Here is a 16839-nt window from a genome sequence, read left to right as displayed (position 1 = left end):
CACGGCTGAAGACAAAATGGGAAGAGGAGGTTGGGGAAATCATGCCAGAAGACTGGGTCCAGATCCTAATGTACCCCCATGAAACCGCCATCTCGACTAGACTAAGGCTAGTCCAGCTTAAAATATTACACATGATCTACTACCCAAGAGTGGCCTTATATCGCTGGGGTAAAATAACGGAACCAAACTGTTTACGCTGTCGTAGAGAGGAGGGAACCTTTTTTCATATATTATGGGAATGCCCACATATTAGTCACTACTGGCAACAGTGCTGCGATATCCTTACGAAGGTCCTACAATAAACAATCCCTAGGGACCCTAAACTATTGCTACTAGGAGCAAGCAGCGAATTAGACCTGTCAAGATATGAAAAGCTATGCTTTATGAACGCAACTGTGATAATCAAAAGAAATATAGCCCAACTCTGGGGAGCAGCACAATCGCCACTGGTAGACCAGTGGATCACAGATGTACAAATCTGCATAGCCATTGAGAGGAGAGTGTATAGAGCCAGTGGATGCCCTGAAAAGGCAACTAGGATCTGGCAACACTGGGAAGACACTATATGAACTCTTAAACCTTAAGCCCTTGATAGCATGAGATACGGGATATGAACGCTGCAGCGGAGATCTCACCATGAGAAATGTTATGCAATGTATGCAATCTGTATGAGCACGTATACCATCAAATGTTACTGTTGTTGTTGTTATTATGATCTGGCCCGGTAAGGACCAGCAGTTGTATGTTATAAAAACCAATAAAATACGATATTAAAAAATAAATAGATAGTCTGTCCTATTGAGGATCACGATGGCACCACCTTTATCTGCCTTTTTAATCAATATTTTAGTGTTAGATGCTAAAGATTGAACGGTCTCGCGTTCCAATTTGCTAAGATTATGAAAAGGTTTATGTTGAATCTTTTCCAGTTTAGCAATATCTGCTAAAACTCTTCTTTTGAAGACCTGTGACTCCGGTGAATGACTATTACTAGGAGGGCAGAATGTGGACGGATTCCATAGGCCAGTCGGGTTCACAGTGCTGTCAGTGGATCCAAACTCGTTGAGCTCGAAGAATTCTTTAAGATGGATTTTCCTGAGGAATTTGTTAAAGTCTGTGCGGTACTCAAAAGGATCATGCTGTTTTGAGATGACAAAGCCCAGACCTTTATTCAAAACGTGCTCTTCAATGATGGTAGGTTGGTAATCCGAGAGGTTTACTAGAAGCGACTCCCGTTTCTGGTGTGTTTTGTTCCATCGTTCCATGTGCTGCGATTTTGGCCTTGGTATAAAAAAGGCCTGGTATTAGCTGGACGTCCACCATTGCCTCGGCGTTTATTATATTGGCCTTGTCCCCTCATTGGTGTTTGTTGGGCTGCAGCTGATGTACCTTCCCCCGTTTCCTCGGGGTCGCTACTATCATTGCTAGTACTATACAATGTGCTGCGAAACCGAACCCTTCTGTTATTCTTAGTGGATCCTGTCTGTTGCAAAGATTTGTTCTGGTAATTAGCATTCAAATATGGAAAAGCTTGTTCATGGGTGAATTGCGCCAGATCTTCTTTCATCCTCAGTATCCGTTCTTGTGTGTTTTTTATTTTGAAATCTTTGATCTCTTTTTCTATTTCTTCTATTATTTTCTTATAATTGTCAAGTGACAAAAGTTGTTTCATATTTTCTTCAATCTTTTTTAGATCGATTTCAATTTTTTCAGAGGTTTCCTTTGCGGTATCAATTATCAAAATCAACCAGTCTCTGCCACAACAATTTGCGATGTAGCTCCACTGTAAATGAAATTTTTCTTTGTCTAAAAATAGACGTGGTTCGTTAAGCACAGTGACCCCATGGGGTAAGGATTTACTTTTTAGGTACTCGAGCATTATTGCCCCATGTAGCTCAGTACGTATTAGTCTTTTTTAAAGTTGTATCAATTCGTCCCATTCCTTGGGCTGAGGTGTGAGGTCTTCCATGTCAGAATGGTTCAAAATAGAGATGGCCTTCATGAGGGCAGTGCATAGTCATTGCTATATGCAAGGGTTCTCTCTTCTGCCATGTTGGTACCACCTGTTTTGCTGTCCTGAGATTCACAGCACTGTGTTTCCCCACTGGGTACGTATGGTTCCTGTGATAATCTGCCATTGTAAGCACCAAAAGATATAAGAGGAATCCCAGTGGACACTTGAGTAACACACGGTAGCAAGTGTCTGTTCTATCTATTCCGTGATAAGATAGATATTAAAGAATAAGTGAAATAGAACAATTTATGACAGGTCTAGTAACAAACTCCTAACATACAAAATCAATAATGTTTTAATAAAAAATTAGGACATGAGTAAAACAAGTATTAAATCAGCATACATACAAATAAACAATTGAGGTATCGGTACTAAAGCTGGTACTTCAACACATAGGAATATAACAACATGAAGCCTCATAGGGGCTAAAAATCAATTGTGAAATAAGAAAGTACACAGTTGTGATTCACTGTCTGTACAGGTTAATCTATTAACCAATGATGCCAGTTAGATGCCAGTTAGCACTGTGAGCGATCGAAAAGCTAATTCCTTGCTTTTCTTGCAGCTACGCCTAAGGAAGATTTTTTCTCCTTTTATAACCCATCTCAAGAGTTGTACGCCCCCACAAGAACCCTTTCAAGGTAATTTTTTTTCCCTTTGATATTTGGTTCAACGTTCATTGATTGGACCACATGAGAGGTAGATTAGCATTGCTAGCTTACTTATTTTTCCTATCTCTTAATTTCGAAAGGTCTTGTTCGTTGTCCCCACATATGTTATATGCTGGATAGGAATTCAATGTGAAACCCTTTCTCCTGAAGAAAGTTCTGTATATGTGACACCGTTGAACTGAAATATGTCAAGACTGTTGGTCTCTGTATAGGAACAGAATCATCTAACTGGCATCGTTGGTTAATAGATTAACCTGTACAGACAGTGAATCACAACTGTGTACTTTCTTATTTCACAATTGATTTTTAGCCCCTATGAGGCTTCATTTTGTTCTATTCCTATGTGTTGAAGTATGAGCTTTTGTACCGATACCTCAATTGTTTATTTGTATGTATGCTGATTTAATACTTGTTTTACTCATATCCTAGTTTATAAATATTGAACCATGCATTCACGGTAGCGCTCACTTGATCAAACTTGCACGATTCCTTGTGGTTAGGACTGAATATAACCAAGCGGACATCGGAGGGGGAGGCTGCATACCTCTCTGTAGGAATATGTGCTGCTCTGACCTCAGGGTCAAACCAGTGTTTGGCAAACTGTGCTTGAGATACTAAATAGTATAGCTCAAAGTCTGTGGCCGAAATGCCACAGCTCGCAAACAGCTCTGTCCATTTCATCCTGGATGTCTTCCCACCCCATTGGAACGAGGAGGCTAATGATTGAAGTTTCCTGAAAAATGTTTTCCCAGGCAGGTGGGTATGTTACCAAAACAATAAATTAATTTGTGGGAGGACCATCATCTTAAGGAGAGCTACTTGGCCATATAAGGAGATGGGAAGTCTGGACCGTAGCTGAAGCTTAATGGTGAATGATTGCAAGAGTGTCTCATGATCATCATTGTACAAGGTGTGTTTGTGTCTGGACACCACCACGCCTAGATACCGTACCCATACAGGGATCATTTGAACCTGCCCACGTTGGATAGATCCTGCGTAGCTGGCGTTAAAGGAAACAGCTCAGATTTGGAGATGTTCACCCTATATCCAGAGTATTCTGCAAATATATGAACATCTGTCATGATTGGTCCCAGGTTATTTTTGGGGTCCTGTACGTACAGCAAGGAGTCATCAGCGTATAGGAGATTAGTTGAGGAGGCCCAGTCATCCTGATACCTATGTGTGTATGGTGTGGCCAGATGAATTCAGCCATGGGTTCAATCGTAAGCGCAAACAATATGGGGGAAAAGGGACATCCCTGCCGGGTGCCCCTACCTAGTGGAAAGTGGGATGAGATGGTGCAGTTCATGTGGACCCGGGTGTCAGAGTCTGTGCCTTCCTCCCCCTGTATCTCCTCACCTGGATCCTCAGAAGAATAGTCTTGGAGGGGTTTCCTCTCTCTTTTTCACTCCTTCCTATGGGATTTCTGGTCTCCTTCTGTCTCTGTAGTCTTCTTTCCCTTCTTCCGTTCGTAGAGATAGGGACGAGCTCCACCCAAGGCCACCTTGACTGTGGTTGTGAAGACAGTCAGGCGGACCCAAGGGAGCCTGCGCCAAATTACAGGGAAAAAGCTGATTCAGGCATAAAAAACCCTGAGCTGTGAGAGACTGGATCTGTTGAGTGTAGCTGATGGTCGAAATATTGCAGACAGAAACCTTGTCCTGTGAGAGGCTGAAGAAAAGCCAAGGACAGCTAGCGCTCCAGACTATTAACAAAAGGTAATAGGGAAAGCGCAGGTAGGAGACGCAGAGCAGCCAGGAGAGAAACTAAGCTGAGGAGGAGAATCCCCAAGAACGGACAGCAGAAGGAACGGAAAAGAATCTCAGGTAAGGAACCAAGGTAAGTGATAGAAGAAGAGGGCGTAAGAAAACGGAACGTTGGTGAAAGAACATAGGATCAGCTAGGAAAGAGGTCGAGAGAGAGAGAGAGAGAGAGTACAGAGCGAGAGTGGAAGAGAGAGAGGCGGAGCGGGGTAGAGTGTAGGAAATGCAGCAAGGCTAGAGCAAATAGATCGGCATGCAAGAAAAAGGGGGAAGACTAATGTCATAAAGGGAATATAGAGAAAGGATCGAATGGGAAGAGGAAAAATGAGAGAGAGAGAGATGAGCCAAAAGGGACAGAGATGGCGAGCAGGGAACCGTGTTCTGTAAAATGTAACAAAGGAGAGGTGGAAAGATAGAAAAGAGGAGCACGCCAGAGAGCGCGGGAAGTAGGAGACAGAGCAGGGAGAGAGTAGTAAGAAATTGGGCAGCGTAGAAGTACCTGCCCTGGAAAACAAAACACAAGGCACAGAGGATACTGAGCAATGCAAACACAAGCGGGACAGTTCGAAAAACTGAACGAGCGAGTTGCAACGCGACGGGAAGGGGACGTGGCCTCCCTAAATACAGAAGTCTGGGAAAGGCTAGAGCGCTACAGCCGAACCGGCTGTGGCTCAGAAGAGCCTCCATTTCTACCACACCTTCCATGGGAAAACCGTGACAGCATGCCCCCTCTTTATCGAAGCTCCTCCGGGTTAACCCGGATGGAGACGATGAAAGAAATAGTCGAAGCAATTGTGGAGCGTGGATGTGACTTCTTGGCTCCCATGTGCGTTCTGCTGCTGAGTAACCTTTCCAATGGACAAGGTATTGGAAGGTCCCATGTTTGTACCGAGAGTCCACCAGCCTCTCTACCTCGTACTCCTCAGGATCTGTGTCCTTGTATGACAATGGGCGAAGACCCTTGCGGCCAAGGGGATTGGCTTTATAGGCCTTCAAAAGGAAAGTATGAAAAACAGGATGTATTTTCTTGAGACAGGGTGGTAATTTTAAACGAAAGGCCACTGGATTGACTTGAGACATGATCGGGTAAGGGCCTACATAAAAGGCTGCAAATTTCCCCAAATGAGTCCAGCGTGGAAGGTATTTCGTGGACAGCCACACCTTGGTACCAATGACCCACTTGGGGTTCTGCAATCTCTTGCCATCAGCGTATCTCTCATATTGTGATCTACTGGCTTCCAACTTCTGTGCTGCTTCTTTTTGTATGCGTCGCAGTTCATGGAGGTGTTGGTCAACGAAGGCACAGTCGTGGCCAAGATAGACCAAAATATGGTATGTGTTTGGGGTGGTACCCGTAGGTAAAAAGGAAAGGGCGAACACCGGTGGCAGAGTGTTTGGAGTTGTTATAGGCAAACTTTGCCATGGACAAAAAAGACGCCCATCTTTCCGGTTCTTGGCTACAAAAACAGCAGAGATATTGTTCCAAAGTGGCATTTAATCGTTCAGTCTGCCTGTTGCTTTGAGGGTGGTAACCAGAGGATAGGGATCGTTTGATACCCAATGTACTGCACAGAATGGACCAGAACCTTGAGGTAAACTGTGTACCCCGGTCGGATATTATGGTAGGGGCAAGCCACATCTCTCAGGAATATGGCAGCAGCTTCAGGAGCAGATGGTAAGCTCGGAAGCGGGGAGAAATGTGCTAATTTACTCAAGGTGTCTACCGTGACCATGATGGCTGTGAACCCTAATGAGGGTGGCAGGTCAAAAATAAAATCAGTGGAGATTTGTTGCTAAGGTTGAAACGGTAGTGGCTCTTAATGAAGGAGTCCTACTGACCTTGACGTAGAGTGTTTACTGGAAGCACCCCCTGGACACCCCGCCACGTACTCCTTGACATCCTTATGCATAGTCGGCCACCAAAATTGTCTTGAGATGAGATCTAAGGTAGCACCTTGGCCCTTGTGCCCTGCAGATGGGAGATTGTGACACCACGATATTGCTTGTACTCTGAGGTCTTTTGACAGCAGGTATAATCTCCCGCGATGGAAGTAGAACGTCCCTCTCTTCTCCAATAGCCGTAGATGATGCTGTGGGATCTGTGACGATCTAGTTGAGTGTTCGACATCCTGCAAAAAGGAGTGGACCTCTCCTAGAAATCTTTTCCCGGGTAGTATACCTTCATATACCTGAGGATCAGTAGATTTGTCTTCCTGGCTCTGGGATAAAGCATCAGCCAATACATTTTCTCTTCCCGGGAGATAGGTGATTTTGGAATCATACTGAGAGAAAAAGTAGGCCCAGCGAGCGTGTCTGGAATTTCGACATTCCATTTGTTGTAGTACTTTTAAATTACGGTGGCCTGTGCGGACAAGGAAAGGATGGGTTGATCCCTGTAGTAGGTGTCTCCATTCAATGCAGTCTTGGCGGATGGCCAGAAGCTCCTTTTCCAAGACAGAATAATTTCTTTCGCTAGAAGTGAGTGTCCTGGAGTAGTAAGCCACTGGGTGCTCCTCGCCGTCTTTATCTTTTTGTAGTAACGCGGCACCTATTGCTCCTCCAGAAGCGTCTGTCTCCACCACAAATGGAAGGGACTGGTTGGGTTGAATCAGCATCGGGGCAGAAGTAAAGGCCTTCTTGAGTTGCTGAAAGGCCTGATCTGCTTTCATATCCCATTAGAATCGCTTTCCTTTTTTCAACAGTTGAGTTATGGGTAGGACGACATCAGAAAAGTTAGGAATAAACCTCTGATAAAAGTTTGATAAACCCATAAATCGTTGGATTTACTTAGTATTCTTGGGGATTGCCCATTGTAGCACAGCCTTGACCTTCTCAGGGTCCATTTGTACCCCTTCCTTGGAGAGAATGAATCCCAAATAAGATACAGAAGTGACCTCACAAGCAAGCTTCTCTGGTTTCACCAACAGTTGGTTTTCTCTCAGCCTTTGCAGAACTTCCGTAACGTCTCTTCGATGTTCAGAGAGAGATGAGGAAAATACCAAAATGTCATCCAAGTACACCACCACAGATGCATACAACAGGTCTGAAAAAATCTTGTCCACAAAACGTTGGAAGATAGCAGGGGCATTCACCAGGCCGAACAGCTTCACCCTGTACTCAAAATGTCACAATGGGGTACAGAACGCCGTCTTCCACTCATCGCCTTCTCTGATTCTTAACAAGTGGTAGGTTCTGCGTAAGTCCAGTTTGGTGAAAATGCCAGCCCCTTCAACGGCTTCAAGGACCACGTATTGTCAGACTATTTAGTCCGTAGTAATCTATGCATGGTCTCCATTCCGTAGTCCCCTTCATTGGGATAAAGAACATGGAGGCTCCTGCTCTAGAGTGATACTCCTGAATAAGTCATTTCTGGAGGTTGGAATCCAAGTATTCCTTGAGCGCCCTTCTTTCTGGGAGGGACATGGGGTACATACGACCAAAAGGCACCAAAGCACCTGGCTTCAAGTCTATACTGCAGTCCTCTGCACGATGAGGAGGCAAAGATTGAGGTAACTTATCCTCAAAAATGTCTACCCCATATTGCTGATAGTATGGGGGCACCGACTGCACTACTGAAGCAGACACCGGAACCGCAAGGCCATCTCCAGAAACAGGGAGGGCCTGCGGCAAACAGTGGAGGGCACAGTACGTTGAAGAGAAGCAAATGGTATTAGCTGACCAGTATATCCTGGGGTTGTGGCGATGCAGCAAGAATAACCGGAAAATGGGCGTCCCTGATAACATCAAAAGTTATCTGTTCCTGATGTTGAAATAGGGACAAAATGGCAGGGCCTGGCTCCTGAACAATAGGCCCGGACGTAAGTGGAGATCCACCCAATCCTTCTACGGAAAGAGGACTGGCTTTCTGATGGAAAGGTATTTGATGCTCTTGTGCCCACTGAATGCCTATGAAGTTCCCTGCTGCTCCACAATCTAGCATAGCAAGGATCTCCACCGCTGGTGCGGACTCAAAAGTTAGACTGACTGCAAAAACCATAAGACGATGGTCGTCAAGGAGCTTGTTATGTTGAAAGACATTGCAGGTACCTATTACCTCTGCCTGGACCTTTTCCCTGCTCAAGACTGGGGTGACGCGTTCCCCGAACGCCTGGGAGGTACTTCGGGGCAATTGCGAAGCAGATGCTTTGAAGATCCACAGTACATACAGAGGCCCTGATCTCGGCAACGCTTTCATTCTTCTGGTGTCAGAGGACCTCTTGTTGTGCCGATCTGCATGGGTTCCTCTGTCTGGGAACGTCTCGGAGGACTTACTGTTGAAGTTCCTGTGGGAAGGGGGAATCTGGTTCGTCGCTTTTCCTGTCTTCTTTCTTGGATTCGGTATTACAACTGGAGGGTCAGAGTCACCAGTTCCCTAAAGGAAACGGGGCGGGCTACCCTTGGTAACTCATCCTTTAAATCCTCATGTAGACCACGGCGAAAGAGGGTTTGTTGAGCCGAATCACACCAGTCAGCATCAGTTGCCAGTTTACTGAATGCGGAAGCATAAGTCTGGACATCTTGTGCTCCTTGTGGGATGTCTAGGAGAGCCTCGTAGGAGGAATACTGAACCTCCGGACGCCCAAGTCTGTTCTTCAAAAGCTGGGTGAACTGAGTGAAATCATTGATAACTGGATCAGCCTGGGTAATCAGCGGGGTAGCCCATGTCAAAGCATTCCCCACCAGGTTGGACAGTTCGTATGCCTTAGGACGGAACGTGAAATAAACCATGCAGGCATCCAGAAATTCCTTCAATAATTTGCGGTTACCGTCGTATTTACCAAAGGAGAACGTCAGGGGGGGTAAGTCACTGCATGAGTCTTCCCTTGCAGCTACCTGTTGTTTTAAATTCAAGTCCTCTGTTTCAAGATTCTGGACTTCTGCTTGAAGACCCTGGATGGCATTTATTATCTCCTGATATTGTTCCAGGGAGGCCATGATTGTCTGTAGGCATTGCAAGCTGTCAGAGTCTGTGCCTTCCTCCCCCTGTATCTCCTCACCTGGATCCTCAGAAGAATAGTCTTGGAGGGGTTTCCTCTCTCTTCTTCTCTCCTTCTTATGGGATTTCTGGTCTCCTTCTGTCTCTGTAGTCTTCTTTCCCTTCTTCCGTTCATAGAGATAGGGACGAGCTCCACCCGAGGCCACCTTGACTGTGGTTGTGAAGACAGTCAAACGGACCCAAGGGAGTCTGCCCCAAATTACAGGGAAAAAGACTATTCAGGCATAAAAAACCCTGAGCTGTAAGAGACTGGATCTGTTGAGTGTAGCTGATGGTCATTGCAGGCAGAAACCCTATCCTGGGAGAGGCTGGATTGACCCTCTGCACAAAACAGTACCAGTCTCTGACCCACTGCTTTCCTGGAGTTCCTGTTAGAGAAGTGTTGTCCTTCCTCTATTGCTACCACTAAACAGAGGGGTGTGGACTTAAAAACCTCCTCTGTCCGCGGAGCGGCGCTGAGTCGGTGCAGAGTCTCGTGAGTCTCTGACCCACTGCTTTCCTGGAGTTCCTGTTGGAGAAGTGTTGTCCTTCCTCTATTGCTACCACTAAACAGAGGGGTGTGGACTTAAAAACCTCCTCTGTCCGCGGAGCGGCGCGGAGTCGGTGCAGAGTCTCGTGAGTCTCTGACCCACTGCTTTCCTGGAGTTCCTGTTGGAGAAGTGTTGTCCTTCCTCTATTGCTACCACTAAACAGAGGGGTGTGGACTTAAAAACCTCCTCTGTCCGCGGAGCGGCGCGGAGTCGGTGCAGAGTCTCGTGAGTCTCTGACCCACTGCTTTCCTGGAGTTCCTGTTGGAGAAGTGTTGTCCTTCCTCTATTGCTACCACTAAACAGAGGGGTGTGGACTTAAAAACCTCCTCTGTCCGCGGAGCGGCGCGGAGTCGGTGCAGAGTCTCGTGAGTCTCTGACCCACTGCTTTCCTGGAGTTCCTGTTGGAGAAGTGTTGTCCTTCCTCTATTGCTACCACTAAAAAGAGGGGGGTGGACTTAAAAACCTCCTCTGTCCGCGGAGCGGCGCGGAGTCGGTGCAGAGTCTCGTGAGTCTCTGACCCACTGCTTTCCTGGAGTTCCTGTTGGAGAAGTGTTGTCCTTCCTCTATTGCTACCACTAAACAGAGGGGTGTGGACTTAAAAACCTCCTCTGTCCGCGGAGCGGCGCGGAGTCGGTGCAGAGTCTCGTGAGTCTCTGACCCACTGCTTTCCTGGAGTTCCTGTTGGAGAAGTGTTGTCCTTCCTCTATTGCTACCACTAAACAGAGGGGTGTGGACTTAAAAACCTCCTCTGTCCGCGGAGCGGTGCGGAGTCGGTGCAGAGTCTCGTGAGTCTCTGGAGGCTCACGAGGCACCCGAGGCACCCACTGTCAACCCGCGGTCATCCAGTGTATGGCTAATATGAACCGCGAAAAGCAATCATCGCGAAGTGTTCACCACCCGTTAACGCGTCTACAGCTGCGCAAGACCGAACGAGGAGTATCTTCGGAGACAACTAGCACTACGAGCCCAAACGAGGAAGACCCCGCGATTACACAAGTAAGAAAAATATCCGGTCTTTCTTCCCCAGCCCCTCGCACAATCTCCCTCCCCTACCCCAAAACATTTAAGTCACATGAAACTCGCACAAATATGAGAGCTAATGAATCTGTATTCGAGATAACTGACATGACAACTGATATGAAAAATACAGCTGATGGTCCACCTCAAACTCACCCCGTGACTAAAAACCACGAGATCTTACCGCACAATCAGTCAACTTCCGCGAGGTCTGCTATGTTGGGAACTGCGGGAGTTAGTTCAGCTGCAGTGAGCAATAGTTGGCGCACTGAGGAGGAGGCTGCCGCGAATGATGCATTGGTTTGCCATTCGTCAAGAGATCAGGGCGGCCAGCATGCCTGGGGGAAGGTGTGGGGTGACCATGTCTCCACGGCGACCATAGGGGGGGAAATCTCCTTATCTGAACCGCCACGTTTGCGAGTGTTGGCCGTGCGAGCCGCCCAGGTGGCTGAACTGGATGCGAACCCCTTGTCTGTGAACACAATGCCAAGAGACAGACGCCTAACTTCCGAATGTACAAGTGAATGGTTAGAATGCGCCCCGATCTGCCCAGGAGTCTTCGAACCTGCGCAAAAGCGCCTTATACCCATCATTCACCCTGTGATCATACCCGAGCCTGGTGAAAATGACACAGACTGTACCATAGAGACTATAGAGACTCGAGAAAAACACACAGACTGCCGCAAGGAGCGCACGGCAGATTCACACTTGATGGAAGAGACAGACTTAAACTACAGAATTAATAATCCATCCTTTGAAAAACTGGAAAGACGCAATGATGTTTCTCGCCAAGATAAGGCGGGGACTGCTTCGCCACAAGAAAATGCAGATCCTGTTTGCCCCAAGAGCAACAGTAAGAAAAAAAGTATGCAATCCCCTGCAAAAAAACAAAATTCGCTGACCATTGTAAACAAACTGCTGTTAGACTTGACTGAGCTAAACGGCTCTCTAAACTCAAAATCGGCTGTAGTCAACAACTCAAAATGCAACCTAGAAGAAATACATAACGAACCATGTCGAACAAAACAAACACCACCAATACCAGTCAAAGTCTCTACCCCGCGGAATCATTGGCCAGGTGGCGCAAGAAAAAGAAGACGGGTGGTTGAAAGTTTGTCACCTCCGTTCGAATGCTCACAAAATAGACCCAGGCTAATCAACCATACTTCTTCTATAAACTTAAACTTAAACGACAATCACCAAGAGAGATGTTCCTCACCCAAGATAACTCTCAGTCTAAGCCCAGAAGAACGGCCAGCCTCTTCCAGCAATGATGAATCTCTCGCATACTCTCCAGAAGAACAAAGGTATAATTCAAAACCAAAACGCTTGAGTAATAGAGCTCCTTCAATTAGAAGCAGGAACGATGCAAACGCTCAGAAATTAATCAAGGAAGCTCTAAACGAATTAAGACCTTTTGTCATGTCTTCACTAACAATAGCGATAGCCCCCATGCTCAAGATGTATGAGCAAATTAATGAGAACATAAAAGATCTCTCAACCCTGTCTGCCTTGATGAATTCGAGACTGCCTCTTGCAGATACCCAGGGAGCCATGACATCTGCCAAATTATGGGGAAACATTCAAAGAATAGACCAGTCCATTAAGGACCTAGCAGACCAAAAGAGAAATAATACTGAAGATAAGAGAGTTCTAGCAGAGGTGACCAAAGAGGCACTGGGTTTATTAAAACAAAGTCAAAAAATAAGAAGGGATGAAATGGACTCAAACACAATGATATCTCTGCAATCTACATCGAGGTCTGTGGTCAACCAAAAGAAAGATTCGGAGGGGCTGAATCAACAACTGGTGAGCCAGCTCACCACGGCATCACCACGCCTGTCTAAATGCCCAGACAAAGAATCAACACAAGCCTGCCTTGGAGAATTAGAAGGTATGGAACCACCTATCGTGGGAACTACATGTCCCCTGTTGTCACAAACTACACAGGACTCCTGCCCACTGCCAAAAGTGGCGAAAGCTACTCATAATAATTACCCTGTTACGTGCCAACCAAATATCTGCAATCAACTGGAACAAGAGAAGACCGCAGTCGTCCAGGAGTCTACTCCCCATGCAGAAGCGTGGCCAACAATCTCTGCCAACGCTGATGGCATCATAGAATCTGGAGATATCTATCCACAATCCCCACAACTCACTCAAATTCCTCCGTCTACAGGTGAAAAGACAAATGGTGCGAATACCCTTAACACACCAAATGAAATTGAGATTTCAGCTCTACGTTCAACAAATGAAGTGGAGGACTCCAATTCAAGTGGAGGAAATAGCGCTGGCCAAAAATCTAGCAAGGGAAAAACCTACGATATATTTCTGAAACCCAACCTGACCATTCCAAGTCAAGAACTCGAAAAGAAGTCAAAAAATCAAAAATGTAAGAGAAAACGAAATAATCTAGGCTCAAGAAAATTTCTCAGGAACCTGAAGGCAGTGAATGTCTTTGTAAACGCAGAACAGCCGAGCAAAAGTCTCCAAAAAACTCTGACAAATTCTAAAACAAACGAAAAACCTATTGTAGAAGATACAATTGTCATAGAGGACAGCGCAGAATTTGTACAGAGTGAACTCCTTGACTTTTCTACTTACGAGGAAGAGTCATGCAATGAGGAAACTGAAGAGCAAACTGTGGAGGATTCTGAGAATCCAAGTGTTCCGCAACCTGAGAATAAGCAGGTGATAAAACACACACAAGACATGGCAAGCCGTGGAAGAATCTGCCAATTAATACTGCCTATTGAAGACCCAAAAGCCCCAGATCCAGTACAACAAAAGATCAAGTTCGAGACGAGAAAAGAAATCGGCTAAGAGCTGCTAATGGTCCGATTGAAACATCTCACAACCGAAATGATTCCGGAACTACAATAGAAGGTCCAAAGGTGATGGACGCCCCTGAAACTTCGAGTTGCCACACTCCACCTTGCAAATCCTTGTTTAAAACATACTCAAAGGATCTCACAGTAAGATCAATCACTAACAAGAATGTCAGTACCAGCAGACAAGTCGTTCAAAAAAATAACCTGCAAAGTGTGATTCATAAAAAGTCTGGGAGGCACGTATTGATTCTGGAACGCATCTTAGACACAAAAGATGGCCTAACGCTAAACAGAAACAACGTTCTTCGCCTATTACATCACGTGCCCGGCCTTCGGTCCATAGAGTCAAACGACATTCAAACAGTCGAATTTGTAAGTGATCATCAAAACGACAAAGTTCGGCTTCACATTGACTCCAGACTAATATGTGACCTACTCTTGAATGCGATCCAGTTCCTACTGACCTTGGGATTTGACATTCATGAAGAAAGAAACACATCACGGGAAGACAAATTTTCCATCGACACCCAAAGTGAAAACCCGGCAGATGTCAAAAGACTTGACAAATATGTCGTGAAACCTGATGTGGGTCAACCAGGATCCACCAGCGAGCACGCAACTGAGCGACCAACAATACTCCAGATCGAAAAGGAGTCTAGCGACAAAAACCAAGTACGCTTTACATTTGGCGAACAAATAAAAATCACAATAAATGGAAACTCAAACCCAGCAATAATCGAAAATGACAAAACACAAGGTGCAGAAATTAAAAGTAAGTGCTCAAACTGGAATTGGCTAGCAGGTGCCTTGGGCAGCAAATCAAGCTAACGCCAACAAGGGCCAGACGGCCCGTTCATAAACATACTCTCTTGGAACACGAGAGGATTTACACATTTATTTAATGACACAAAAAACTGGAGTAATGATCACACCGTTATCTGCCTACAAGAAACATGGATGGCAACCTGTCCTGTATCTGATGAATATGAGCTGGCTATAAACCCGGCCATCACAAGAGCCAAGGGACGTCCATCCGTTGGTCTCTTAATAATGATAAAGAAGAACTCTGGCTGGAATTTAGAGAAAACAACAAACGTATCACCTTTTATACAGTATTCTGTGATTGCAGCAAAAAATGAGGTAAATAACAACAGAACCCGATTTCACATCATCAACATCTACTGGCATCATAAGAATGCAGGGAATTACAAATTCATAACAATGGTGTGCGACCTAATTGATGGAATAAACAGTGCTCATCATAACCCAAACATTATCTGCTGTGGTGATCTTAATCTGGACTGCGTGAATGAGGCGAAGATGCCTGGACCCAAAACTCCGCTACAAAATCTGGCAAAAAAATGGTGTGATGAGCTCGAGGAAAGAAATGTCATCATCTTAAATGGGAACATCATGGGGGATATTCCACCAAAAAAAACGTGGAGATCTCTGAAGCAGACCTCTACCATCGACTATTTCTTCATATCTGACAGTCTGCAACAACGAGTTATTGCACTCAACATCACAGCAAACTCGAACAGTGATCATAGTCAACTAGAACTGGTAATCAAAATGTCGAACATCAAAAAGCCACAACAATGGCACAATCAGATATATGTTGAACCCAACAGATCCCGATTGAGAATAAAACCCCATGAAGTAAAGATCCTAACAAAATCTTATGACAAGCATATTCTGAGTGCAACAGAACAGAGAGCCGAATACAATTGCCTTCTACAACAATTTATGATGGTAGATTCGGGGTTGAGAAGACCTTCTCTTCAACCAATACACCGATATGACAAACAAGTTCGCGAAAGAAAACAACAACTGCGAAAAGAATTGAGGCAACATAGAAATTTGAACATTGAACAACAAAAGAAGGCGGTTAAAATCAGCAAACAGAAATACAAAAACTGGCAAATTTCGCACAAAGCAATTATGTATCAAAACAACAGCGAAACAATGCTCGCCAGCCTCAATAACAAAAATTCCTCAGAGTTTTGGAAACTAATAAACAATACCAACTGCACGCAAGACGCAATCCAAGCAAACATGGTGAATGAAAAAGATTGGATCACCCACTATAACTCAGTATACGAAAAAAAAGCACCTCCGTCGATCCGATGCTCCCCGAGCTCTCAAAATGGGACTTGCGCTTTGACAAAGAGGACATCCTACAGAGCATCCAAAGATGCTCCTCTTCCAGGGCACCGGGACCAGATGGTTTGACGAACTTCATTCTTAAACAAAACCCTGAAGAGTGGGCAAATTTTCTGTCAAAACTATTTGCCACAATTGCTAACGAAGCAAAAGTCCCAACCAGTTGGAAAACCGCAATTGTCATTCCAATCTTCAAAAAAGGCAAAAGAGCCGAACCTAAAAATTACAGACCAATTGCCTTGTTAGACGTCGTGGGAAAAATATTTGCGACTCAAATACAAAAACAACTTCAAGATTGGATTCAGGAGTCAAGTCATCTGGACACCCGCCAAGCGGGCTTTGTCAAAGGTGTAGGCTGTGGCCTAAATCTTCTTTTGCTAAATCTACTCAAGATGGAAGCAATAAAAGGAAACAAAAAGATCTACCTGGCATTTGTGGACTTATCACAAGCCTTTGACAGCATAGAGAGAGAGCTACTTTGGAAAAAAATGTTTGATTGGCAATGTCCACTCAGCCTACTTTCAGCAATAAAAGCATTACATACTGACACAGAGATAAAAATAAAGCTGGACAAAAGTGGCACCCTATCGGCTCCAATAAAAACTTATCGAGGAGTGAAGCAAGGGTGCCCCCTGGCCTCTATTATCTTTAATCTATTCATCTCAGACCTAGGTGATGCATACAAAGGTGCAAACACTTTTCCTCCAAAAGTAAATGGAACAGATCTTCATTGGCTCCTGTATGCAGATGACCTTGTCCTCTTGGACTTGACGCCAATAGGCCTACAACGAAAACTCAGGATCTTAGCGAAATACATCCAGCTAAACGGATTAAATGTAAACACACAAAAATCA

This window comes from Ambystoma mexicanum, chromosome 2q (genome assembly GCF_040938575.1).
Source record: "Ambystoma mexicanum isolate Mex_15411 chromosome 2q, UKY_AmexF1_1, whole genome shotgun sequence".
Classification (NCBI taxonomy): domain Eukaryota; kingdom Metazoa; phylum Chordata; class Amphibia; order Caudata; family Ambystomatidae; genus Ambystoma; species Ambystoma mexicanum.
This window is presented reverse-complemented; position numbering follows the sequence as displayed.